The sequence below is a fragment of the Tenebrio molitor genome, chromosome 4, assembly GCF_963966145.1.
Source record: "Tenebrio molitor chromosome 4, icTenMoli1.1, whole genome shotgun sequence".
Classification (NCBI taxonomy): domain Eukaryota; kingdom Metazoa; phylum Arthropoda; class Insecta; order Coleoptera; family Tenebrionidae; genus Tenebrio; species Tenebrio molitor.
The window spans coordinates 20,131,633-20,158,076 of NC_091049.1; the positions used below are offsets into that span (position 1 = coordinate 20,131,633).

The following is a 26,444-nucleotide window of genomic DNA, read 5'->3' on the forward strand; positions in this document are numbered from 1 at the left end:
GAAACTAAGCAACTAACTAAAAATGGAGTACAACTGCATATAAAAACACAAATTCCACAGCAAATTTACAGCGTAAATTACCATCCTACGACATGGTGGCGGTAGGAATTCGACTTCATCGCATACAGTGAGTAAGTTCGGCATCACTCTTGGATTTGTCAGATAACAATTATTGCGTTCGGCATTGTGTTCTGAGCGCACTCGATTGCGTTCGTGTTGCTTTTCGAGAGATGAAAATAATCGCTCAATTGGCTCGGTGAAAAATGATCGAGCATTCAGATTTTTCCCTACATGCATTGCATATAATTGAGGTTAGGTTGTTACTGTTGTTGTTGTTGTGTTACGAGGGCGGGTTGATAAATTCGCGCGATCATACAGAAACAAAGGAATAATTTAAAAAAAGAAACTTTATTTTTCAACGTAATCTCCTTCTAAATCCATACATTTGGTCCATCTGTGTTCAAGCTTCTTTATTCCGTCTCGGAAGTGATTTTCGTCTAACCCTTCAAAATAATCGTTCACTGTTGAAATTAACGCTTCATTTGTGCAGAATTTTTTGCCCCCGAGGAAAATTTTTAACTTAGGAAATAGGTGAAAGTCAGATGGTGCCAAATCTGGTGAATACGGGGGGTGCGGTACTAATTCGAACCCTAATTCTTTAATTTTTTGTGCAGCAACCGTACAGGAATGAACAGGTGCATTGTCTTGGTGAAAGAGCACTTTCTTCTTATTCATTCCTGGACGTTTTTCAGCGATAGCTGTTTTTAAACGGTTTAGAAGGTTTGCGTAATATTCGCCGTTTATGGTCTTGCCTTTTTGAAGATAGTCTATGAACAATATCCCTTTCGCATCCCAAAAAACCGAGGCCATCACTTTTCCCGCCGATAAAACTGTCTTGGCCTTCTTTGGAGCTGGTTCTCCACGTTTGGTCCACATCTTCGACTGTTGTTTGGATTCGGGCGTATAGTAATGAACCCAGGTTTCGTCACAAGTAACAAATCGACGCAAAAAATCTCTTGTGTTGCGTTTAAAAAATTCTAAATTATTAATCGACATTTGACTGCGAACACGTTTTTGCTCCATCGTCAGTAAGCGCGGCACCCACCTTGCCGAGAGCTTTCGCATATCTAATTCTTCGTGCAGAATATAAAGCACCCGTTCCTTTGAAATGCCCACTGCCTCTGCTATTTCTGACGCTTTCAATCGTCGGTCATTTAGCATCAGATCATGGACTTTATCCACCATTTCTGGAGTCGTAGCCGTTTTCGGCCGCCCACTGCGGGGATCATCTTCTAAGCTGATCCTGCCACGCTTAAATTCATTTCCCCATTTTCTGATGGTTGTGTACGAAGGACAACCTTCACCCAGTGTATTTAGCATATCATCATAAATTTCGGTAAAAGACATGCCTTTCTTTAAAAGATACTTAATCACTGCACGATGTTCAAAATTAGCCATTTCCACTGAATTAGTAGCAAGGTTTAACTCAAAAAATTGCCTACGAAATACGGTTTGTCACAACTTTATCAAACTTTGACAGTAAATTGGTAAAGCATCGGTTGTCAAGATGTGATGTACATTTTTTTTATTTCACGCTCTTCTCTAGGCGATCGCGCGAATTAATCAACTCGCCCTCGTACATGTAATATGTCAAATGTTTGCAATTTCGCGGCAAATACCTGATGCTAAAAATAAAAAGGTAGAGGGTGTAAAAACACAGGAACACAGCGAAAAAACATCTGTGCATCTCTCTGGTATCGTATACATTGCTCTTGTGTTATTTACCCGTCTCGAGCATGGCTGACAATGTGCAATACCAGTGTTTTCACTGCAAGTTTACGAATGAGGAGTACTCGACAATGTTGAAACACATTGAAAATCATGAAGATTCTGTTAATCATGAGGGATCTCTGGATGAGAGTGATAATACCGCTAGCAAAAATACCGAAAATGGCAAAGAAAAAGGTAATAAAAACAATTCTTTGGTGACACCAATGAAATTCATTAAAACTTTGTAGATACAATCAGTGACAATGACTCTGCTTCTTTGCCTACTTCTACTGAGGTCAACATTGAAAAGTCTTCCAATAATATTTCTTTCCGCTGGTCACAGCAGGACACATTATTGTTCATAAGAATTGTAGAAACACATTATAAAAAATTCAGCTCGTGCCTAAAAAAAAATGTGTGGCATATAATTGCGTCAGAGTTGTCTAATAGGACGCACAAGAACTTCGACTCAACCCAAGTGGATTCTAAATGGACGAGTCTTAAACAGATGTACAAAAAAATATATGACCACAACCAAGGAACAGGCAACTCCCAAAAAACATGGGAATATTATGATGCAATGCATCAAATTTTATTTAATAAACCAGAAATTAACCCTCCTGCAACCTGCAGTTCATCAAGTGGCTTAAAAGTTGAACAAAAAGAATTTGAGTCATCTTTCACAAAAAAACGAAAGGCAACTAGTTATAAGGTAAACCAACAACATCAGGAAAAAATGCAAAGACAGGATCGGTTTTTGGACTTATTTTCGGAGCTGGTCCAACAATTTAAAGAAAAAAAATAGACTTTTCACGAATTGAAGTTGTTAAGTTTTTGAGATTTATTTTCAGTTTGAGTTTTTCAGATTTATTTTCAGTTTAAGTTCACTAATGTTTAAAGTTTGTTCAATTAATTAAAATGTTTGTAAAATTTTGAGTCTTGATGTTCATCCTGCTTTATCTGAAGAGTCTGGCAATTCTATCCCTTTTGCGTCGAGCATCAGGATTAAGATTTACATTTTCTTCTTCATGACGTGGATTCATTATGTGTTCTTCTCTCACCTCATTATCAATATCTATATCTTCCCCATTATCTGCATTTAATATACACACATTATGCAGTACACATGCACAGAAGATCATAATTGGTATTAATTCCATTCTCATAGCCTCTACAAGTTTTAGTTTGCGAAACCTTCCTTTTAATAGTCCAAAACATCGTTCTATCACAATTCGTGATTTTGAATGAGCTGTGTTGTAGTTTATTTGTTCCTGCGTCAGATGCCCATTATTTTTAAATGGAACCATCAAACGATCTTGTAGTGTATATGCGTGTATATGCTGAATCTCCAACTAAATGACTATTCTCAGGAATTTGCAATGTTGGCAATCTGACTGACAAATCAGATCTACGAAACAAACTAGAATCATGGAGTGAACCTGCTTCTCCTGTATAACAATCAATGAATTTTAAATTGGTATCACAAACTCCTTGCAACAGTATCGAGTGATATCCATTTCGATTAATATATGAATTCTGATGAAGTGCTGGGGATTTGATGGGAATATGAGTCCCATCTATTGCGCCAATAATTCCTGTAAGTAATAATTTATGGTTTTTCAATATTATGACAAATTACATACCATAAATACCTGGAAAATTTGCCTTTCTTTCAAATGCATCCACATTTCGTAAAGCTTGTCTCATCCCTGGCCAGGCAATGATCAAGAAGCGTCTATTTAGTTCTAGGATCTTCAAGCATGTCTTATAAAAAGATGACCAAGCTGTGGATTTGCTAATTCCAAATCTGTCAGCAACAGACCTAAAATTTCAATAGCTTTTTCTTGGTGAGGGTGACATTAATAATAATTAATTATTTTCACCTAAAACTTTCCAGATTAGCAATGTACCAAATACAAAGAAGAACTTGTTTCTCCAAATCAAGTTCTTGATTGCCAGCCTTGGCAACTTGAGGATAAATAGTGTACAGTTTTCTTAATAAATCTTCAAATATGTGTGGATCCATTCTAAAATGCTGCCTGAACTGTTTAGTAGTCATTCTTGGGATCACTTCTTCCACAAAATTATCCACTTTTTCTAATACATTTTTTACTTCCTCTTCTTCATCAAATATAACTACATGGGCGGTAGCTATAGCGTTGGCTATAATAAAACGATCCATTTTTTCTGGATTGCACTTATTATTAAATTCAATTCTGGGTAATTGTTCACTTTAACTACTTCTGGAATTTTCGCGTTTTTTCTGGCTAGACAGCCTCAGGGCGTCCTCCTAGATCATTTCCTACCATTCGAACCTTGTGCAAATGCCTTTGTTTCTCTCTTGTTGTGTTTCAGGGTCGCGTCAATGCCTTAGGATCTATAACTAAAGGGTAAGGAAAATCCATTTGCAGTATTTGCACAATGTTTGAATGGTGGGAAACGATCTAGGAGGACGCCCTGAAGCTGTCTAGCCAGAAAAAACGCGAAAATTCCAGAAGTACCTAGTTATAGTGAACAATTACCCAATTCTGTTGCAAAATTTACTTATCTGGCAATGGTTTTGTTCTGTTTAAAACAATAATAGAATAACTGATTTTGTTTACAAATAACAAATTACGTTCAACGGAACAAGTGTCAAATGTGTCAAAAATTAAACTGTCGTTTCTCATTTGACGGCCGGGCGCGTTCGGCATTGAAGGACTTCTCTCGGTCATCTGCGATTCATCCTCTCGCTCTAAGGATTGTAATGCCGAACTTACTCAGTAAACCCAACATGGGTAAATGCAAGGAGAATGATATACCGCAGCGACAGCTGTTATAAAGAGTAGTCGAAGATATCCTGTGATAAAATACCGCACAGTTATAAAATACCGGACAGTTATCGGGAGGCCAAGAAATCTCTCCAAAGGGCAATATCCATAGCAAAGAAAAGTTCCTGGATGGATCTGTGCGACAGTCTAGAGAATCTTTGGAGATGCTTATCAGATCGTCAAGGCTCAGCTGAAAGGACGCAGCTCACCCCCAACGTCAACAGGTATTCGGAACTCTTTTCGTGAGCGGAACGGAACTTTTGTACACAACTGTCAAGAAATTTATACAGTGAATGAACACGAGATGGCGAGATGCTGGTTAGCTTTAGGGGCCGCTGTCGTTTCAAGGGGAATTTTCCAAACAAGGCAGAAAAGCAGCAATAATTATTTCTTTAATGATTATTTGTATTCTGGAAAAGGAAGTGATGGACACACTCCCAATCGAAGAAAAAAAAAGAACTTTTCATTCGTAATCTATTATCAGACTGACAAAACCTATTGAAAATACCAACTGCCGACAATTGGTGCTCTTCATTAGAAATTGCTAATGAGCTGACGCAAAGAGGCCTTTTGTACGCGCAAAAATAAGAGACATTCCGTCTGCATCTAAATCAGATGAGTGGGTGAAATGTGTCATTTGTGGCAGATGATTACATCAGTCTTGCATGAAATATGACAATATGTGCGAGAGATGTGGTAAACGATCAACTTAATGAATTTTTTTTTAGTATGTGGGTACACGGTTCATCTATCCCGAACCGGTTCAACTGTCCCTTAGGGGGCGGAACACTTATTTTTATTAAAAAAAGTATTTTGTTTTTTATAATAGATGTTATGTTTGCTCAATATATAATAAAGGACGATGTTACTGACCAAGTTTCGTTATTAAAATCCTTAGTCTAACGAAAATATTAGCTAATTACCAAATGTGGTTCGTCTCCCCCGGAATTACCCTACATCAATACTGACCTTTTTCTTAAGTGGTTAAGACATTTTATTTTGTTTGTTAAACCCAATCCAAATAAAAAAATCATTTTGCTCTTGGATGGTCACACTAGATATTCTCGGAACATAGAAGCTCTAGAACTTGCTAAAGCTAATGGCATTATTTTACTACAATTGCCTGGGCACACCACACACCGATTACAGCCACTGGATGTGTCGTTTTTCAAGCCTCTTCAAACATTTTACAATTATGCTGTTGAAAAGTGGCTACGTGCAAACCCAGGACTAGGTGTGACTCAATATCAAGTCTCCCACCGAATTACTAAAGCATATGGTAAAGCAGCAACAATAGAAAATGCTGCAGGAGGATTCCGTGGAGCAGGCATATGGCCTGTTGACCGATATATCTTCAAAGAATACAAATTTGCTGCTTCGCAAAATTTACAGGACAATCCAGAACCTACGTCCACACCAGAACCTTTGTTCACACCAGAACCTCCGTCCACACCAGAACCTTCGTTCACACCAGAACCTCCATCCACACCAGAATGTCCGTCCACACCAGGACAAACAGTGAAAGATCCGGAACCTTGCACATCGAAATCAACGATACCTATGGAGCAATTTTATCCAATCCCAAAGTCTTCACACGTTAATAAAAGAATGAAAAAAGGATCACAGCATGTGGTGGTTTTAACCTCAACACCTAACATAGAAAAATTAAAAAGGACACCAAAGAGAAATCCCCGAGGGAATCCCAAAGCTAAAAAAGTTAAGTGTTCACTAGCATTAACATTAACCCTTAACTTGTGTTGTGGAGTCCCTGGGACCGCAACGACTGAATTTCTGTTGCTATCCCCGCCACTTTTATAATTTTGCGCTGTGCCATTCAGTACCTTCCGCCAATTGTGTCACCCTACCGCTGTGACTCTCCAGGCTGCGCAAGAAGAATCGACCCCTATAAGATCTGCGACACCCCGATCAGAAGACAGCAGTGGAACAATGTAACTTCAAAGAGATAGAGATAGAAAGGTGATAGAAAAGACAAGAAATTTTCAAGCCCGACCACCGAGCACATTTTCTATCGCGCGTCGGAATCGCTCGGCTCAAGAAACATTTGCGCTACTATCCTTAGGATAAAAACTAAAAACGTCAGTCTACCCCAGTTCCTAACGGATTTTTATAGTTATTTTTGATCATTTTATGTTGGTAACGTGGTAACTGTTCATGTCATTTTGATGTTTGTTTATTAACCTCCAAATTGACGTGCATAAAAAATTGTGTGATATTGGAGATAAATATTAAATAATAAATTGAATAATGCTGGATCCAGTGTATGGCTATTACGTCAACGAAGAAGAAGATCAACAATTAAAACCGGAAAGAAAGGTACTGCGAAGTAGTCTTGATCCATTGCCCAACCAGGAATTCCGAAAATTGTTTCGACTGACGAAAGACGTATATCAAAATTTAGTTGGTGAATTGACGCCTCATCTACAGGCAGGGGAACGCTCCACAAAATTATCCATCGACATGAGGGTTTTGGTAGCGTTAAGATTTTTTGCGACTGGTTCATACCAAAAAGGAATTGGTAATGAATTTCATATAGCAATATCTCAACAAAGTATGAGCAATATTTTCAAGGAAGTTGCTGAGGCTTTGGAAGTATTGGCTCCACCCTGGATTAAGTTTCCTACTGAGGATGAACATAAACAAGCAATTCAGCAGGAATTTATGCAAAAATTTGGTTTTCCTAGAGTGCTTGGTACTGTAGATGGTACACATATTGCAATATTACAGCCTTTGGAGGATGAACACATATATTTCAATAGAAAAGGGTTTCACTCAAAAAATGTGCAGATAATTTGCGAATCGAACCTCACAATAATTAATGTTAATGCAAATTTTCGTGGTTCAGCATATGATGTATTTATTTGGCGAAATTCTGCCTTCTGTAGACATTTAGAAGACTATTATCAAAGGGGCAATCCAAGGTTGTGGTTAATAGGAGATAGTGGATATCCACTGCAACCATGGTTAATGACTCCCATTACGCATACAGAGGAAGACATTCGTTTGTCCTAATGGTATTTCAGGTATTCTCAAAGTAAGATTTCGTTCGTTTTCACCATCGGTTGTGCCGAATTCTCACGATTGGTGTTACATGGTTGGTTTGCGGCAAATAGAAAGAAATAAAAGGAAATTTTCATGGTTACATGGTTCCACTGCAGAACACATCGCTTTCTCGCCTGAGAGAGCACCACCAACTAGGTACAGCCGGGGTCATCTTGGGGAAATTCGTGGTTTCCCAGATGATTGGTGAAGCGCTTGACGCACCCTGACTAACGGCTTGTCGGCGGTCTTGGAGCCTTCCACGTCCTCTGGACTGTTCTAGTGGTTTAACATATATGGTTTCTGTATTTTGATCCCAATAAACATATTTAAACACAAACCAGTGTTCCAAGTATCGCCCAACTAAGAGGCTCGAACTCTCGAAATCATCTGACTTCAAAAGTCATATCAGTGACCTGAAAGTTGCTTCGAACGAATGCAGCAGTTCAATCTTTGAATAAACAGACATACAGAGTAGCTATCTACGAACTAAAGAAAAACGAAGGAGAACAGGAGAAAAGAAAGTTCCAGATTCTCCATATTTCCAAGAAATGGATGCTATCCTGGGCGATAAACATAAAACTCAACCACTATTGGTGATCGATTCACTAAATTCAACTCTAACTTACCAGGATATCCAGCTTTGGCTTGAAAAGCCTCCTCTATTGTAATTGCTTCATTGCCGCCAGGCCAAACCATATATTGATTTTGTAAATTGATAATTCTGCTGACCATGTACTCTGTTGATTTATACACAGTAGACACAGTTACGTCAAATTTATTTTATCTGCTATAGACAATAAAACAATAGCTATTTGTGCAACGAGATAGGAAAAGCCTTTTTTTCCATTCACGACGTCTTTCTTATCTCGGCTTCGCCTCGATAAAAAATCTGACGACTAGAATGGGAAAAAAAATCGCTTTTCCTATCTCGTTGCACAAATAGCTATTGGTTTCAAATTATGAATTATAAATTGTGTGCTGCATTATGAAATTTCATTTGTTATAGGCTGTAATAATTGATAAGTGTACGGGCAAAGTACTCTACGTGGGAGTACGAAGCAAATATTATTACTGTTGTGCTAGAGCTGAAAACAAAAATGAAGCCGTGAAACAGCACACATGTTTCAAGAATTGGACGGGCTCATCAGGCTCAATGGAACAAGATATAATTCTGGAGGGCTTCAGGATTACTGACGAAATGCACCATCTCCGTTACAAGAGGTTTATTGCAGACGGTGACGCTACTGTACATGCTAATATACAGAAAAGGGTTAGTCATGGGTCAGAGGCAAGTAAAAAGAAAAACACGACGTATAAGTAAATCATATCTTTTGTCATTTTAAGGTAACCAAAAAAGAGTGCACCAAACATTGCATAAAAAATTACGGAAAAAATCTACATAAAATGAAGACTGATATTAAAGGCGTACCATTGTCTATCAGAAAATTATTGACAAAAGACGTTATAAAATATCTTACAGAAAAGCAATTTACGCAAACGCCCATGGAGATGTAGCACAACTTAAAAACGATTTAAAAAATTCAATTTTCCACGTTTTTGGCAACCATCAAAAATGTACCGTGCGTATGTGTGACAAGGTTGGTAATTTGGCTAGAGACAGAACGGCAGTGTTAACTGAGACAGGGGCAAATCACCATCTTTATGCTGCAATACACAACGTTTTGGTAAAGAGGGCAGAATGGCATTAATGGTCTTGGAAAAAAGCATTCAAAAAAAGCCCTGGAAAAATTTTAAAACATTATGTTGCTAACAAAATGACTAATAAAATGAAGCGTAAAGAGCCCCCTTATCGTAAGCCAGAATTGGTAAAAAGACTTGAATACGCTAAAGACGACCTACAATGTACTCTCGCAAAAAAGCAGCGGCAAAGAGATTATGGGCCAAATATATCCAGTGTAGAGATGTCTGATGAGGCTCTGAAAGAAGAGGTAGAGGATTTGATCAAACGACTTAAAATACCTTTGCACCAAAATATGTTTTTAGACATACTTAAAATTTTATATTTTTATAGGTTTCCGAGACTCAACAACAACACATTTTTAAAACCACTACAGAACAATTTGATGATAAAAGTGGGAGCTACAGAACTCAGCAAGAGCACAGATTAACAGCCTCAAATTTTGGCGCCGTTTGTATTAGAAAAGAATCTACGTCTTGTCAGTTTACTTACAAGCTCCGAAGAAGATAGCAGCATGGCTATTGAAACGTCAGCTACCCAGCAATCCAGACGACCGCGGCACAACCCGGAGAACAATAACCCTATTGTCACGTTCTTTTGGTGGTAGAAGGTGTGCACTCACCACCCGAGATCATGCCGCGGCAGGTGGTTTATCTGCTCCGCTCATCGGATGATGTCCCCGAAAGGTGGACAGGGGTGGGTGGCCTTAGATCACTCACTTTTGAACTAGGGGAGCAGACAGCTCCCCGAAGTAGTGACAAGGCAATGAAGAGGCAAACGATTTGGTTAACGAGTGGTTTTAACGATGGCCTGTGGCAGGGGCCGAGAGTGGGGCCTTCGGGCCAACATGAGCCGTCCCTGGAAGGTGGACGGGGCGCGGGTCTTCGGGCCCCAGAGATTAGGGGAGCAGACAGCTCCCCGAAGTTGACGAACTTGATGTGAATTGGTTTTGATAATGGCATTCGAGCGGATGACGTGAGGGTCCCCTTCGGGGGACCGATGCGCGTGAGACACTGCAAGGGTTCCCGTTTCGGGGACCGATGCGCGGTGTAACATCTTTCTTGCCTTCGGGCAAGAAGAGGACGGGGAAGACTGCGGTCTAGCCCCCAGGTGTGGTACAGGTAAACGGCAGACCACAATCTGTTTACCCATAAAGCGTTCCGGCAGACTACCCAATCCCACCGCTCCGTGGGCAACGGGGGTCGCGATTCGCAATTTACGTGTGGGACTAAGGGGGGGGGGGGGGGGAAGCTCATCGGCCTAGCCGATGCCCTCCCACGGGAACGGACTCGTAGTGGCAACGTGGACACGCTAGAGGCACATCGGTGCGGCCTTACGCTCTTTGGGCAGAGAGGTTGGGGATATCCCCAACAGCATTACCATGTCACGTTCTTGTCACAATTTTAGTTTTGTTCGTTTATGATTTGGCTTGTTTTTAGTAGAAAAATGATATCACCTGGATTAACGCGGATTTAGAATACGCTCCAAAGCCGTTTCCTCCACCAGATAATGAAAAAATGTCCAGATACAGAACTGGAATTCGATGCAATAAATGGTGGTGGAATCTGTTTACTTGGATGGTCGATGCTGCGATTCAGAACATCTGAATTCTACATAAAAAGTCTCGGAATAAGCTTACGGAACTACAATTTAGATGAGATATCGTCATTACGTATCTACGAAAATACCAAAATCCTCCAAGTCAAGGAGTTGACCATCAACCAGCGTCTCAAGTAGATCTGCTTCGCGGGTTTCGGATGACTTCCGATTTGACAACGTGGGCCATCTACTGACAGTGAATAAGGATGGCAAAAAAAGATATTCTGGCGATAAGAGCAAATCAATCATACGAACCAACTTTTCAAAATGTAATGTGGGGCTCTGCTTAAATCGTAACCTGAACTTACACACGCAGATTTAATGGATACTTTTAAAATTTTTAATAAAAATGTTCACAAGTAATAAACCTGCAGCTCTGTTCGAAAGTAGGCTCTGGTAAGAGCTGGCGTTGCCATATAGTCAATCCGCAATTTTTTGTTTAAATTTATTTTTTTAAGGAAAAGAAAAACTTCGCCTTTTATGAGTTAAAAATGACTAAGTTTAATAATTATACAAATCACTGATTATGGACCTTTGGTGTCAGTTAGAACATTTACAGAAGAACTGCTAGCTCGACTGTTACTATCTGATAATATACTTCGCAAGTACTTGGATTCCCATTTATCAGTCACAAAGCTTCAACAAATTAAAAAAAAACCGTTCCCGGTATGAAAATTATCGGCGTCCGTCGTCGGTCAATTCGACCGAACACTATTCCCGTCCCGTGCCGGGTAATATTGCAAAGAAGTTTGGGTTTGAAAAATTAACCGGATTCTTAAACCATAAACCGGACATAATTTGACCAGAAAGTGTGTGGCCGGTCTAAAACATTTTGAAATTCCCAAGTTATTAAATTTTTTTTTTTTTATGTCTTGGTGCATGTGAATCATGAGCAATTTAACTTGGAAAATAATAATTGCGGCGCCTCTGTAAGTAAACTGCTCGAAAAAAGTTAGGGATATTGCTAAATATTTAAGTTAACTTTATCAAAATGCACCAGTAAGTTTTTTTCCTTTTAAACAGGTGTTTTTATGAAATGTCTTTGAGTTGTATATATTTTTTTTTGCAACGCCAAAAAAGTTATCAAGCGAGATAAACAAAAAGTATAAACCATGTGGGATACGTTTGTTACTTTTCTCAATAGCAACGCATTTATTGTCAAAAATAAGCTTTGTACAATGGAAAGAAGACATTTAACGTAAGCTGACGGTAATAGAGCAATTGGAATGTTGGAAAAAGGCGCGCGTCAAGTAGATGTGGCTTTGTTGTTTAATGTTACCCAAAGTGTTATCTCCCGACTCTATCAGCGATATCGTGAAAGTGGCACGGTTGATGAAAGGCCAAGAACCGTTCGCCCAAGAGCCACAAACAACAGAGAAGATCGGTTATTAGTCCGCGAAGCTCGAAGGAATCCACGAGCCCACTGTAATCTACTGCGTCAAGAGCTTTTACACACTACTGGAACCAGAATAACTGCTAGGACTGTTTTAAACAGTATCATGGAGAGTGAATTAAGATGTAGAAGGCCCATACGAAGAGTTCCATTAACCCCTGCACATATAGGTGCAAGATTAGCTTGGTGCGAGGAAATAGTAAATTGGCAAGATGAATGGGCAGCTGTACGGTATGCAGATGAGAGTCGGTTTGGTGTCCATAGTGACAGCCGAAGTGCACCCGTTTCGAGGAGGGACAGTTATAGCCTGGGGAGGAATTTTTCTGGGAGGTCGTACTGAATTTGTGGAATTCATTTTGCTCCGGAAGATTTTACCAGTGATGGAAGACTAAGTCATAGTGCCTATCCCGAACAACATGCTTTTGAAGGTAAATAACAGTCAAAGTCATTGATTTGTACTTTTGTATTTTTTTAAATGTATTTTTCTCCTTGTAAAAATAAATCATTTTAAATATTAACTGATGTTGTTCTTATTAGAAAAAGTATCCACCTATTAGGTAATTGAAGGTATTTATGAGGCATTTCCACTGGAAATGTGTCGTAAATACCTTCAATACAATTTAGTAAAATAAAATAATAAAATCCATTTTTATTTCTTTTTTTTTTAATACTTAGCCCCAAAAATGCAGAGGGCGCTCTTGTTTTATTTCAAACAAATTCCCTGAAGTTTGCATTCTATATACGATAGCACCGGGTGATTAAGAAGGACTGTTTAAGTTGGCAGTACAATTAAGAAATTTTTTTAATTCTGTTATTTATAACACTGCAATTGTTTTGTTGATTTATTTGACAAATATCTGATATAGGTATAGCATTATCAACGACAAGCCACCAACAACATGAAGTTACTCTTGTTATACGATTTAAAATACGATCCAGTGTTACCAACTTAAACAGTCCTTCTTGATCACCCCGTATATTGTTATATTATCTATGATGGTATGGTCAAATGCACTTTGCAATCTACTTTATCGACTTTACGATTCGTCAAAATTTGAATTTCGAATACGTCTTCACCAAGTGTTTTATTACTATTTTCCGCGTACCGCCTATCGTTTCCGCAGTTATCCGGTTGTGGTGTATATTTTCACTCTCTACTTGTGTGTGGGAAGCTGATAAGTAAACACTAGATTCTTAATATCATGTTTATTTCTAATACGCATGTAGACACTAAACATAGAAGTAATTTTTAGAAATGGCCAAGGGAAAATGTATTGTTCTGGGTTGTGAAGAGAAGGAAAACTTGCACAGATTTCCAAAGTACAGTGAACGGCAAATTAAGTGGGTGGCTGCTATAAAAGATGAAAGTCTGTTGGTTTTATCGGCAACCCAACTTAATGAAAAAAGTATCTGCTCCAAACTATTTGAAGCTAAATATCTGTTGGGGAAAAGAATTTACTTTAGCGGTGTACCACAATTAATTTGCCAGGTAAGAATATTGAGAATATAAGGTCAACTTCAGCAATTTCATGATTTCAATAACATCAAATTTTTCCTAAATGTTAGAAAGGACTCTCAGTGAAAAATTATGTACCTAAATTAATGTAGCGGTTATTGAATTAAAACGAAAGATTTACTCGTTCCATTAAAAGCTCACACCTAGAGAAAAAATTCTCTACAAAGAAGTAATCAGAATGCGAAAGCGGCTGTCTCTAAAGAAAAAGTTAAAGACACTGGGAAGGAGTAGATAAGTTAGATTCTGTAACTGTAATTTTTTTAAATTTCAATTGCGCAATTTAGATGAAAATAAATATAAAAGAACATATTCTTTAGATTTTAGCCTTTGCCATTTTCAAAAAAAGCCGCAAGACATACAGGTTCTTGTCTATCTTGTTTACTTTTCACAGTGCTATCAAGAAAATAGTCAGGTCAGGTCATTCCTATTACAGCGGGCATTTGCAAATTCTTGCTCAATGTTATAAAAATTAAAGTCAAAAAAATTAACAATGCAAGAGAAAAGTGTTGCATTTTATTATTTGATGAAATGGCAATAACGCCAAATTTAAAATATATGAAGATATTGTTGAAGGATTTGCCGATGACGGCATTAATAGGAATTGCCGATCATGTGGCAGTGTGGATGCTTAAAAGTGTAACCACGTCACCATCGTGGAAACAACCAATTGCTTACACATTTTCCAAAGGCCCAGAATCATGGCCAAGTATTATGAAAATGTATAAAAGTATAGTGAGAGAATGTGAAGCAATTGGTCTCCATATTGTGGCATCTGTGTGTGATCAAGGAGTCACAAATTCAAAGGCCATCAAGCAATTAATTTTAGAAACAAAAGAAGTGGCTTTAAGAAAAGGTGAAGTGGAACGCTATGATGTTATAAAGATTGGGAAATCTATCATTATTCCATTATTCGATCCACCTCATCCGAAAAACATGCTCACAAAAAATCTAAAATTTGTGCTTGATGGTCAAGAACGAGTAGCAAAATGATCGCACATAGGGGATGCATATTTTATAGACAGAAGTAGTGGAAACCTGCGAGCTATGCCTAAACTCACTAATGTCCACGTGGTTCCCAACAAAATTAAAAAAATGAGTGTGACCAAGGCGTCACAGGTTTTAAGTACTTCTGCGGCATCTATAATGTCACTGATGAGTCGCAGTGGTTCTATCAGTGTTTGTGATCGAAGACAAATGTCTCGAGAGGGCGAAGACACTGCAGTATTATTGCAGTTCCTTGACAAATTGTTTGACAGTGTCAATGGGGCCACTGGAGGGAAAATAAAGCAATTATTAAGGCAGAGGACTACAACCTACAACATACATAACTATTACTTTGTTAATTAATTAAAAATTTAAAAATAAATCGTAAAATTTACGGAATGTTTAGTGTTTGTGAAACTTTGACGCATGGTTAGTGTTTTAGGGTTAAATAGGCGTGACTACTTGCCCGATAAAGATTTATATTTTGGAGAAAACACATCACGACTTCCTGAAGATATTTTGCTTTCAGCGAATCAACTAATCGAGTTTAGAAATAATTGTTTGGCATATTACGTTGAGTTGTGTGCTCAGATTCGTTCTAGATTTAGCAACATTGAAGACTATTTAAAAACTTTGAGTTATCCTGAAACTGTTTTGCATGAACTGAACACCGTAACGCCTCTACCACGAACTTTTAAACACTTCACCAAGAACAAGCACGAAGATATCAGCAGTGAATATAGAGAAATATTAAACAGCTTTAACGATAAATTAAAGAAACTCGATTTTGTAAGTTTTTGGGAAAAATTATAATCTCTCAAAAATTTTAATCAAGGACTTACTTGTGGCAACATATGCCACTTTCTTTTTAACATATTAATTTGATGAAAGTCGCAGGGATGTTCAATCTGCCACATTTTAGATTAGATGTGTTTTTCATAGTGAAAGCATTAAATGCACACCAAGCCAATTGCAAAAATGTAATCTTCTACTTTCACCACCGAAAAAATACCTGTGGATGCAACCACAGTTGCGGGTCCTTCGACAAGCACAGCTGGGCGCCCTTCGGTAAAAGTGTGTTTACACTATGAGATTTTTCTTATGATTTGTGTGTATACAACTTATCATTTTTCTTAAGATAGACACACATAAGCAAATCTTAACCATAATCTTAAGCAAACATAGAGACTCTCAAGGAATAGGGGATGACCTATTTCTTATGAGCCGTTAAGAGTGTTTTACGAGATTTTAAAGTTCCCGCCGGCGCCGTGCTCTTCTGACCATGTGTCGCGGTTGTTGAGGTTGAGGTTTGTTTATAAAGTTGTAGCAGGACAAAATGCCACTACTTTTTCGGCCGGTGTAGGAGGCCCGTGACTTCCGCAGTCGCAGTTGGAACCTGGTTATACAAAGGATGCACGCGGGACCATGACAACGCTGCAAAACAGAACGAACAAAATCCGTGCCTTTAATTGTTTACGCATTGGATGCGCGGTCCTTTACAAAGTAAAACAATGACGTCATTATGTGAGTCTTATGTGAGTCTGCTGTGCTCATCTCAGTTGCAAATGGGAAGCGACTAGTGAAATATTGAATTTCAGTTCACAGATTTTTACAAGCACTCCAGGACGAAAAAAAAATAGATAGTGAACAGTCTGGATCTACAACCATTGACTGTGTAATTGAGAAGACAGTCCAAGCTGTACACGTTTGCAGTGACAAACTCTGAAAATGAGGATGAATTTGGAAACTTTGGACGATATTAGAAAATGAATTGCGTGTGATTGATGATGAAGAAATCTTAAACGACCTGAAGTTTGAAATTACAAGTGCTATTTACAAAGCAAAGAATCAATGAATTGCGAAAAAAAAGGCTAGCATTGTAATTGTAAACAATTTAGAATAAGTTTGTTTTGTAAATATATGTAACACGTTTTGAAATGTTCATTTGCATATTACAGTTTTCAAAAATTAAATTTTTTAATTGCTTCCCACTACCAGGACACAAACCCAGTAGTGTTAAAATATGTGGTAAAATTTTTCCTTATTTCAACTGGTTCGTTGGCAGACTTTCTCCATTACCCTCGATAAGTGCTGCTGCATCAGTATCTTCAACTTCAATTCCTTTTAAATAATGTTTCCCCTCTTTACATTTTATATAATTGTGCAGAACACAACATGCTGATGCAATACCTTGCGCTTTATTTACCTATACCCGTTGCAAAATACTTGAAAAAAATACGAGTTTTTATTGTCATTTAGTGAAAAATTTACAAAAAAATGGAAAAATCTACGAAATTCATTTGCACGAAAACTAACAAAAAGACGCAATGTGAAGATTTGATCTGAAGCCACAAAACCAATGTATTTTTTGAGCAGTTGTCATTTTTGTTAAGACGCCCTACACATAAAGAGTTATAAAAATTAGTTTAGTTAGCAAGAAATAATAAACTAATAGCTTTTCTTTTAATGTTTTTTTTTTTTGGAACTGTTTCAAACGTCAGCGAGGAAACTCAAGACACCCAGGTTTCGATAACAGAAGACGATACTACAACAAACGAACATCCCCCACGCAAGAAAATGAAACTTTATTCTAGTAGTGATGCCCAAATTGCAGAATTGCTAAAGGAAAGCATTAACCAACGTAATGCAAATGAAAAAATGTTGGAGCAAGATGAAGATCGACATTTTTTTTTTTCTCTTCTTGGAGATTTCAAAAGAGTCCCCGTCGAAAGAAAAATGGATGTTACGTTAACCATTATGCAAGCCATCAAAGCGGCCATAGTACCTACTCCTCCTACTTTCAGTTCATACGTCACTCATCCCCCACAATGTTATTCCAATCCTCCTTCCTCATTCTATCCTCATCATCTCAAACATGTACAGCAAACAGTCATTTCTACTCCCTCTGGCTCTTCTTATTCACATGGCTCCCCTGCTCCTTCAACTGATGGATCATGTATAGATTTACTTACAGATTATCAAGGCAGCGGTGAACGTTTTATTCTTAATAATAATTAACACTAATATTTAGAAATAGACATGTATAATCAAAGTAGATATAGGAGAAAGTTGGGAAATGCCAAGAGAAACGTTACCCTAAAAATGTTCTTTGGACTGAAAGTGGAGCTTCAGTTACCCTCCAGGCAGTGTTAAATCATACAGCCGGAAGAATAATAATGTTACAGTCTGATGTTATTAAGACTCTATGTGAAAAAGACATTTTCATTTGATATGCAAATGAAGATGCGATGGTACTTCCGGTCAGAGCACATATAAACAAACATTCAACGATGGAAGCAGAGCTACATCTGATCCAAATATTTTTTTTATTTCACTTGTTTCCTTGCAAATTACATGTGTTGACAAAGAAACGAATGGAGAAATTATTGTTTGGAAAAATCCGCGTACTTCATCTACTAGATTTTGTCGGCCAATAAAAGTTTTATTCCTGCACGAAACGCCCGAAGCAACTAAAAGAGAAGTTAACAAACTCAGTAAAACCAGAGGAAGCAAATCTTGAACCCTTCAAAATTGAAATGTTCAAACAAACCGTTACCGTTAATTTCAAACTTGCATTTACAATGGTAGATGCAAAAAGTTATTGATTCTGTTACCGAAACATAATCTATGCGTTGTTACCTTTGTAAAGCTACATCAAAAGATATTGACAAGATGGTGCAACAACCAATCATAGAAGAACATTTAGACTTCGGAATTTCATCGTTGCATGCTTGGATACGGATGATGGAATGTTGCTTGCATCCATCTTACAAACTAGATTTACAAAAATGATAGTACCACCATGTGCTCGTGACATAACCTCAAATTTTCAAAGCTAATAAATAATTTAAGGTTTAACGGTTTTCTTGCAATAATTTTTCTAAGCGGTGTATTAAGTGGAGTATTTACGATGATGAGACCTCATGGACCTTCAATTTTATTATATCATTATTTCTCGACCGATCGTGTTGCACAATTTTAAAAGCAATGTTATTTTACAGTTTTCAACAAATATTATGGACTTCCGGCAATTAGTTTCAAAACGGGCCCCTCAGCAGAGCTCAGGTTCGCGCTATTGTGACGTAAGTAACAACTGGGTATTTATTAAAATAGAAATTAATATGTAATAACTTTGTTTCTCCAAGCACATCAACTGCTTCAGCTCAGCATTTGAGGCTGGTAATGCGCTGCTAAAATTTGTGAGAAACGTCAGTAATTTGACAGAAAAATGGCGTCTGAAAATCAGTCATTTGTAGAATTTCCAGTTTATGTTGAAGAGTTTCAAGACTCTATCACCCTTTTCCTCACCCATGAAGATGCGAAAAGAGCCACAGACGGTAAGTAGGTTGCATTTCTACGTTCATTTATTATTAAAAGTTTAAAAATCAATTGTAACCTAACAAATAACAAATTTTGTAGATGAGCTCTTTTTAAGAGATCTAATTTTGCGAGAACAGGAAAAAGCAACATCGGAAAATCTAGAAAAACAAGAAAACGTAATACCAAATGACCAAAAAGACATTAATTTTACAAGTGAGAAGTTAGGTGTGTTGTGAATTTACATTAACTCCAACATTGTATTTTAGAAGAATCAGCTACATCGGACTCATCTGCGTGGGGCGATAAAGCAGTTTTTGCCATTCTAGAACTGTATACAGCGCGTCAACATGATTTTAATGAAACCAAGAGACACAATAGAATCTGGGATTAAATAGCCCGTGATTTAAGGCTTACGTTTTTCACAAAATGGATATTTTTCCATTAATGCGGGAGTATTCAGTACTTACGTGTATTTCTGTGAGTTTTGATTACAGGCTGCATAACACATAACTGAAAACACAAATCTTTACCTGCAAAGTTACTGATCAGTATGACAGAGAAGACAGCAATCGTCCATGAAATTGAAGCCTTGTTGGGATTGTTCCTGCTTGCTGGCGTAATAGTCCAGTCAATAGAGACATAAAAATGGCCCCACCTTGCAAAAGGTACAGAAAAGTTTACACTTGGCAGGTATCTTCTATTAGGCATATTATTAATATTATCGAGTTTGCGACCTTGGGGGGGTTGCCGTTCGCCCCGCCATACTGGAGAATAAGGGTGGAAAATCACATTTCTGCGATTATTTCATTATCCGTGCGAGATACGTCTATCTAAGTTATTATAGAAAATCTAGAGCGTACAATTCTCTGCATTTTTATGTTTTTTTTGTCAGATCAATAGTTTCGTAGTTACAGCGTGTAGAAATCGAGAATTTCTATTATTTTTGTACTTTTTATTCTTTTCCACACCACCACAGAGGTAGAGCAATAGGGTGCGTTCTTTTTTTACGTAGTGTCCCCAATAATTTGTCCACGGTAAGAATCGACCCACCCAATCGAGTATGTTTGGGTTTCGAGAAAAGTGTACTCTTGCGTCTTGCATACTGAAGAATTATCTGCTAATTATAATTGTGCTAGGGTCACCGTCGTTGGTAATTGTCGAAGGAAAACAAGGTTCGAGTGCAAGATATGTAAAAAAAATCATATGCCTCAGCCATATTACAATGACTCCTTCATAATTTTTAATATCATAAATGAGTTCTCTGTCGAATTTTCAATCCAGGGAGTCGTTAAAAAAAATTAAGTATTTTGATTTTTAAATTTTTTAGCGTCCTGACGCTATTTGAAGCGTCTGTTTGAAAAAATAAAAAATTCATGTTGTAGTACTTTCAATCTAGATTATTGACCGCAAAATTCAAATTTCTAGGATGATTAGAAATAGGGTTTATTGAAAATATGCTATACGATGGTCCATCCCGTATAGATGGCATTATCATTCCTTACAACAGTGTTGTATAAAAAAATGTCCAAATCGAAAATGTTCCTCACAATAGTCACAATGGTCACGATGAACAAGAAGACAACAAGGAGAAAAGCGAATACAAACAGATAGAGGAACAGCTGACGGGAAGTTCTGGAACAGAACACCGTTATTTTTAATCGAAAAAATTGAGGAAGCGGAAAAGCAGTTCGCAAAGAGTGTCAAGAAAAATGTTTGGGTTAAAATTGCACAACTATGTACGAAAGAAATCAACAGAAATTTTACTTGCATAATAAAACAACAGGGAAGAACAGAAGACAAGTTTATGTACAAAAGGCCTGAAATTTCACCCTCTGCAACATGTAGCAACAGGAAAGGACTGGAGTGTATCGAAAAAGACACAGTTGAGTCCTTTTCAAGTAATGTAGATGGTGAAAATGAGGTATCCGTATAGTCAAGAGTAAGTCATTAAAAGTTTTAATATATAAGTAGGTTTTGAATGCAACTGATCAATTACTAGTTTGGCAGTACCCTCAACTTCAAAGGCTCCAGATGCACTAATTTCTTCTCCAGAAGAGGAAACTACAGCAGTGAAGACACATTTGGGAGATGAAAAATTGAGGTAGTTATTTATTTATTTGTTTTGTCACCCTTGGTTTTTCGCCCAACATACCTCTTCAGGAATCGTTGGTTGCCTACAAAATTCCCTCTTTTGCTAGCGCGAAGACAAGCGCGCGCGCGACTCCTTCGAGAATATTCCATCTTATCAGGAGAATCTTCACTCACCTTTTTTCTCTTCTGAATCTACCGTGCCACGTGCCTTTGCGGACCGTTTCGTTCGAGTGAAATCAATTTATTACCTGGTGCCAGGGATCTTCGTATTCGTCGAAACCTTGTGGATGGTGTGCTGTATCGTCTCCGTGTGGAAAATTTGAGCGCACCCTTCCAACTCCGCTTAGGGAGGATTTTGGTCCAAACGCTAAGGCTCGTGACGCAATCGAAGTAGACTTCTGCGAGGCATTTCCCTTGCCTGAGGGTATAGGTGAGTCTTCATGTAGACAATGTGCTACACGTAGTACTCCTCTAGGGAACCCTCCATCTCCACCCCCTAGACTTTGACCCCAACCGTCTTACGTCGAGGTCAAGAGAAAACCGTGCGTCGGGCTCATCGTCGACGCGCCCGAGACCTCTGTGGCTCCAGTCTCGTCTCTAGAACCGTCAGCTCCGCTCAAAGGACTTTGCCACCAGATCCCCGAACGACTGGGAAAGGACACGCTCCTCTACGGCCCCTGAGCGCGGACTGCTCCTGGAGACCGGCAAGCCACCCCTCTTATTCGACTCAATTTCATTTTATCTAACCTTTTTCTAAATATCTTACTAACCATATCATAATTTACAAACTAACTCAATCTAGCAAGTGAAATAGCTCACGTACTTTTGTTATATATATCACATTATAACCTTGTTAACATCTCCGCGTAGACATCAGCGAGATTCGCTTATTGTAAAGCTCTGCGGAAATAGCTATTTCGGCCGGATTGCTGGAACCGAGTTTCCACCCCCTTTTTATTGTACATTTTTATATCAATTCACATTTATATTTATATCAATTCAAATATAACTACAGTCATTTCAATTACATTCAATTTTCACTTACATGGTGTGTATCAATACTACCCCCCTCAGCTCGCCCGTCTGTATTTTTTTGGTTTCGCCTGTTTGAATAGCGCCTAGGTCCAGCCACGTCCACTTTGTGCGTTTCTTTTCGTTCTCGCGAACTTCAGACACCTCTCCTGGCCAGGTCAGCAGGCTACTTGCGGGGCCTGCTACCAAAAGAACCCTCGACTTCGCCGCAAGTGGCGCCCTGAGATCGAGCTAGCCCAAGTATTGTGCCCTCTGGCCAGTTTGAACCGTGGCAGTTTAATTTTGTTTTTGATGAAATGCTTATAGCTTTGTGCAACCCTCACCTGCTAAAAGTACATAGAGTAACTCATCCACTGCAACAGCTACAGAAGGTGAGAGTGTAAGTCAACATTTAGTCAAAAAACGTCGCAGAAGTACATCATCAACTTTGACTGCTACATCCTCAATATCTGGCACCCATTATAGACGACAAGTTATTTTCAAAACTCCAGCAATGAGAAAAGAGCCAAGATATTTTGGAGATTGTGCAAGTGAAGTAGTACGTACTCCTAGAAGTGCAAAAAGAAACTGGCAGTTGGCTAAGCAAAATATAATTGCACTAAGAAAAAGGGTGAAAAATATACAGCAGCAGAACAGGAGACTGAGATCCCGTGTTGTGTGCTTTAAATCTTTGTTAGCATATTTAAAGGAACGTCAACTGATCACAGACAATGCAGAACCAACTATTAATGTAAGTATGTAGATATTATACAGTGTCCCAAAATGATTTACATCTAGCATCCATTGAATTTCCCATGCAAAATAAAATATGCCGCCCTCATACAATGCTGTTTTATTAACAAATTGACTATTTGATGTGAATTAGTTCAATTTCCGTTTTAATTTGACAATTGATGAATGACATTAATGACAATAGTGCAATACAAATATCAATATAGCGGCATATACAAATATAACAATTTACAGTGTATTTTTCAATGCCTTTACTTTAAATACATTGTAACTGTTTTAGGCTGCATTACCAGGAGATTCCCAAGAACTGCTCAAAAGAATTTTGGAGGGTCCTTCAAAGCAAAAATACACGTCATCATTGAGAGTCTTTGCACTTACATTGCATTTTTATTCAAGTAAGGCATACAATTATGTGCGACAGAAATTTAATCGAACTTTGCCTCATCCTAAAACATTAACCAAATGGTACTAAAGTATTGATGGGTCTCCTGGGTTTACAAAACAAGCTAAATTGGCACTTGCACACAAGGTGTCCGAAAAGGTTGCAAAAGAAAAGAAGCTGATATGTAACTTAGTTATAGATGAAATGGCGATCCGACGTAGAATAGAATGGAATGGATCAAAGGTCACAGGTTTTGTGGATCTAGGAACTGACATACAATCTGATGAGACACCTGCAGCAAAAGTGGCCTTAGTATTCATGTTAGTAATGTTAAATGATAGTTGGACGTTATCCATAGCATATTTTCTGATTAATGGACTTTGTGGTCCAGAAAAAGCAAACTTAGTGTTGAAACTTTTAGACTATGTAGATAGTGCAAGTGTTATAATAAGTTCTATAACTTTTGATGGAGCCACTTCTAATGTCAGTATGGCTACACATTTGGGTGCCGATTTTAGTAACCCAGATTCTCTAAAGACTTGGTTTGAGCATCCTATTCATAAATATAAAATATTTCTATTTTTAGACGCATGTCACATGTTAAAGTTAATTAGAAACTGTTTAGCCAGCCAAGGATAATGACAAACGCTACAAATGAACTGATAGCTTGGGACTTTTTCAAAAAGTTGGTAGAATTACAAGAAGCGGAAGGGTTACATGCCGCCACTAAAATTAAAAAGACACATATTCTGGGAAAATGAAAAAATGCGTGTAAATATAGCAGCTCAGACATTCAGTACCAGTGATTCTGGTGCATTCATTTATCTGAAAGAGGATCTCCGGTTGCCAGAATTTAAAAATGCACGTCCAACTGCCAATTTCGCTAAATTAATAAATAATTTATTTGATATATTTAATTCGAAAAGCAACTACGCAAAATACAGTTATAAATGTGCACTTACTTTAAACAATTACCAACAAATATTTTCATACTTAGACGAGTGTAAAACTTATATAATGGGGCTAAAATTACAAGATGCACCTATTCGCCTGGAAGGGAGTATCGGTGCGAGCCATCCTTTTTTGACCTTACATCAGGTTACCGTGAAAAGAACGAGAGTGTGTACGGGAAAAGGTCAAAGATTTGTTAGATTCCAGTATCTTCCGCGACTCTGAGTTTAATTTTGCGAGTCCTGTAATACTGATAAAAAAAAACGGGCAACTATGGGGCGTATGTCGACTACAGCGCCCTAAATAAAAAGACCGACTAAAAGATTTATCCTATGCCTAATATCGAGGAACAATTAACTAAATTGGCCGGCAATAGTAGTTTATTTAACGAGTTCGCGTGTAAATTGGGCTTTTTTTGGCATGAGTGGGCCTTTAAAACGCTCGTTTCACTCGCGTTTTAAACTGGCCCACTCATGCCAAAAAAAGCCCAATTTACACAAGAACGAGTTGAATACGTTTTTCTGTTCGACGAGCCCTTTAAGTGTCGAATGTGTCTTAGGTAATTTCGAAAATCTGCTATAGTAAAGTTATGGTTACTTGATTTTTGTAAATGCTAATTTTTTTTATTAAAAACAAATTTTTCATTTTTTATTTTAATGTTTGTGTATTCAGAAGATAAACATCTACCAGAATAAAGATAAAAAAATAACTGTAACTTAAAAAAACAAAGTTAGCTGCGGTCTGTCAAAATATATTACGTTAAAAAAAAGTATAGCATGTCCGGCTATAGTGTTTCTAAAACGATTTTGTTTGACGTATCATTTATTAAAATCGGATAAAAAATAAGGAAGTTATAGCACCAAAGATTTTTCATAATACACCCGGTATGAAAATGCCTTTCGGCCTTGTAAACGCCCCCTCGGTTTTTTAATGCTTTATTGACAAAGCTCCCTGTCCCTAGCGTTATGAGCATGTACTCGTCTACATGGACGATTTAATTTTAATTTGGTCTTTGGTCGAGGAAGGCTTACAATTGTTAAACACAGTATTTGACCTTTTGGACAAAGCTGGATTAAAGTTAAACTTGAAAGTGTTTCTTCCTCAAAACCGAAATCGAATATCTAGATCTAGAGTATAATATCTGTTCCGGTGGTATTTCTCCGGGTCTAAAGAAAACAGCGGCTGTTGATAACTTTAAAGGGCCCACTTCGGTTTACGAAGTACGTCAATTTCTATACCTCACCGCATATTTTCGAAAATTTATTCGCGGATTCGCCTCTATCGCTTTCCCGCTAACCGAATTAATAAAAAAGACAACCTCTGGTGCTGGAATGAAACTGAAGAAAAGGCTTTTACAGAACTTAAAAAAGCCTTGGTAAATCGACCCATTTTAGTTCCGTCTAATTATAATTTATAGAAACTCAAGTGCATACAGATGCAGGTGTCACGGGCCTAGGAGGAGTGATCTTGCAGGTACAAACGGATCAGGCGCTGAACCCGTTGCCGTTGACGGAAGATGACTTAAAAACTGCCACAATCTGGGAGAAAAATTCGAGAAGTAGGTCGAACTTGCAACATTCCAGAAGCCACCCTACGTGATAAACTAAAAACCAACGTTAATACCAAAAGAAAATTGGAAAGAACGTCACTGTTTAATTGTGAGCTGGAAGCTGTCATCAAAAGTCATGTTATGAAATTGGCGAATATCGTTTTCGACATCATACCAATACAACCGTTTCGACAAAGAATTGAACATGGCTGGTCACGATTGGTTAGAACTGTTTTTGAAGCGTCACACGGAAATTAGTCTCCTAAAGCCAGAAGGTACCAGCCAGAAACGTATTTCTGCATTCCATAAAACAGAGGTTGACAGATTTTTCAACAATCTTCTCACAGTTATTGAAACGAACTTGACTTTGTTGTGTTTTACGTTCTGTGTCAATGTTAAGGAATTTCCTCACGATATGACACGAGTATAATAATATACCTTTTTGAATTTTATAATAAAATACCTTTTTGAATTTTATTAAATTATTTAATTAATCACTATTATTATTAAATTTATTATTTAATAGCGTTTTGTCAGATTCTAAACACTCTATTAA

At 37.9% G+C, this 26,444-nt stretch overlaps 3 long non-coding RNA genes across 4 annotated transcripts in view; 1 reads left to right on the forward strand and 2 right to left on the reverse strand.

The window, feature by feature from the left end:
- LOC138128124 (uncharacterized) overlaps positions 1 to 26,444 on the reverse strand; it is a 148,456-nt gene that overhangs the window by 51,714 nt on the left and 70,298 nt on the right. The gene's annotated exons all lie outside the window — the stretch shown is intronic.
- Positions 2,594 to 3,810, reverse strand: LOC138128121 (uncharacterized). Its single transcript, XR_011158540.1, has 3 exons — positions 3,654 to 3,810; positions 3,423 to 3,592; positions 2,594 to 3,365 (listed from the first exon to the last, which is right to left on the reverse strand). It is a non-coding gene; the product is annotated as an uncharacterized lncRNA (long non-coding RNA).
- On the forward strand, positions 21,280 to 22,286 carry LOC138128125 (uncharacterized). Its single transcript, XR_011158548.1, has 2 exons — positions 21,280 to 21,666; positions 21,718 to 22,286. It is a non-coding gene; the product is annotated as an uncharacterized lncRNA (long non-coding RNA).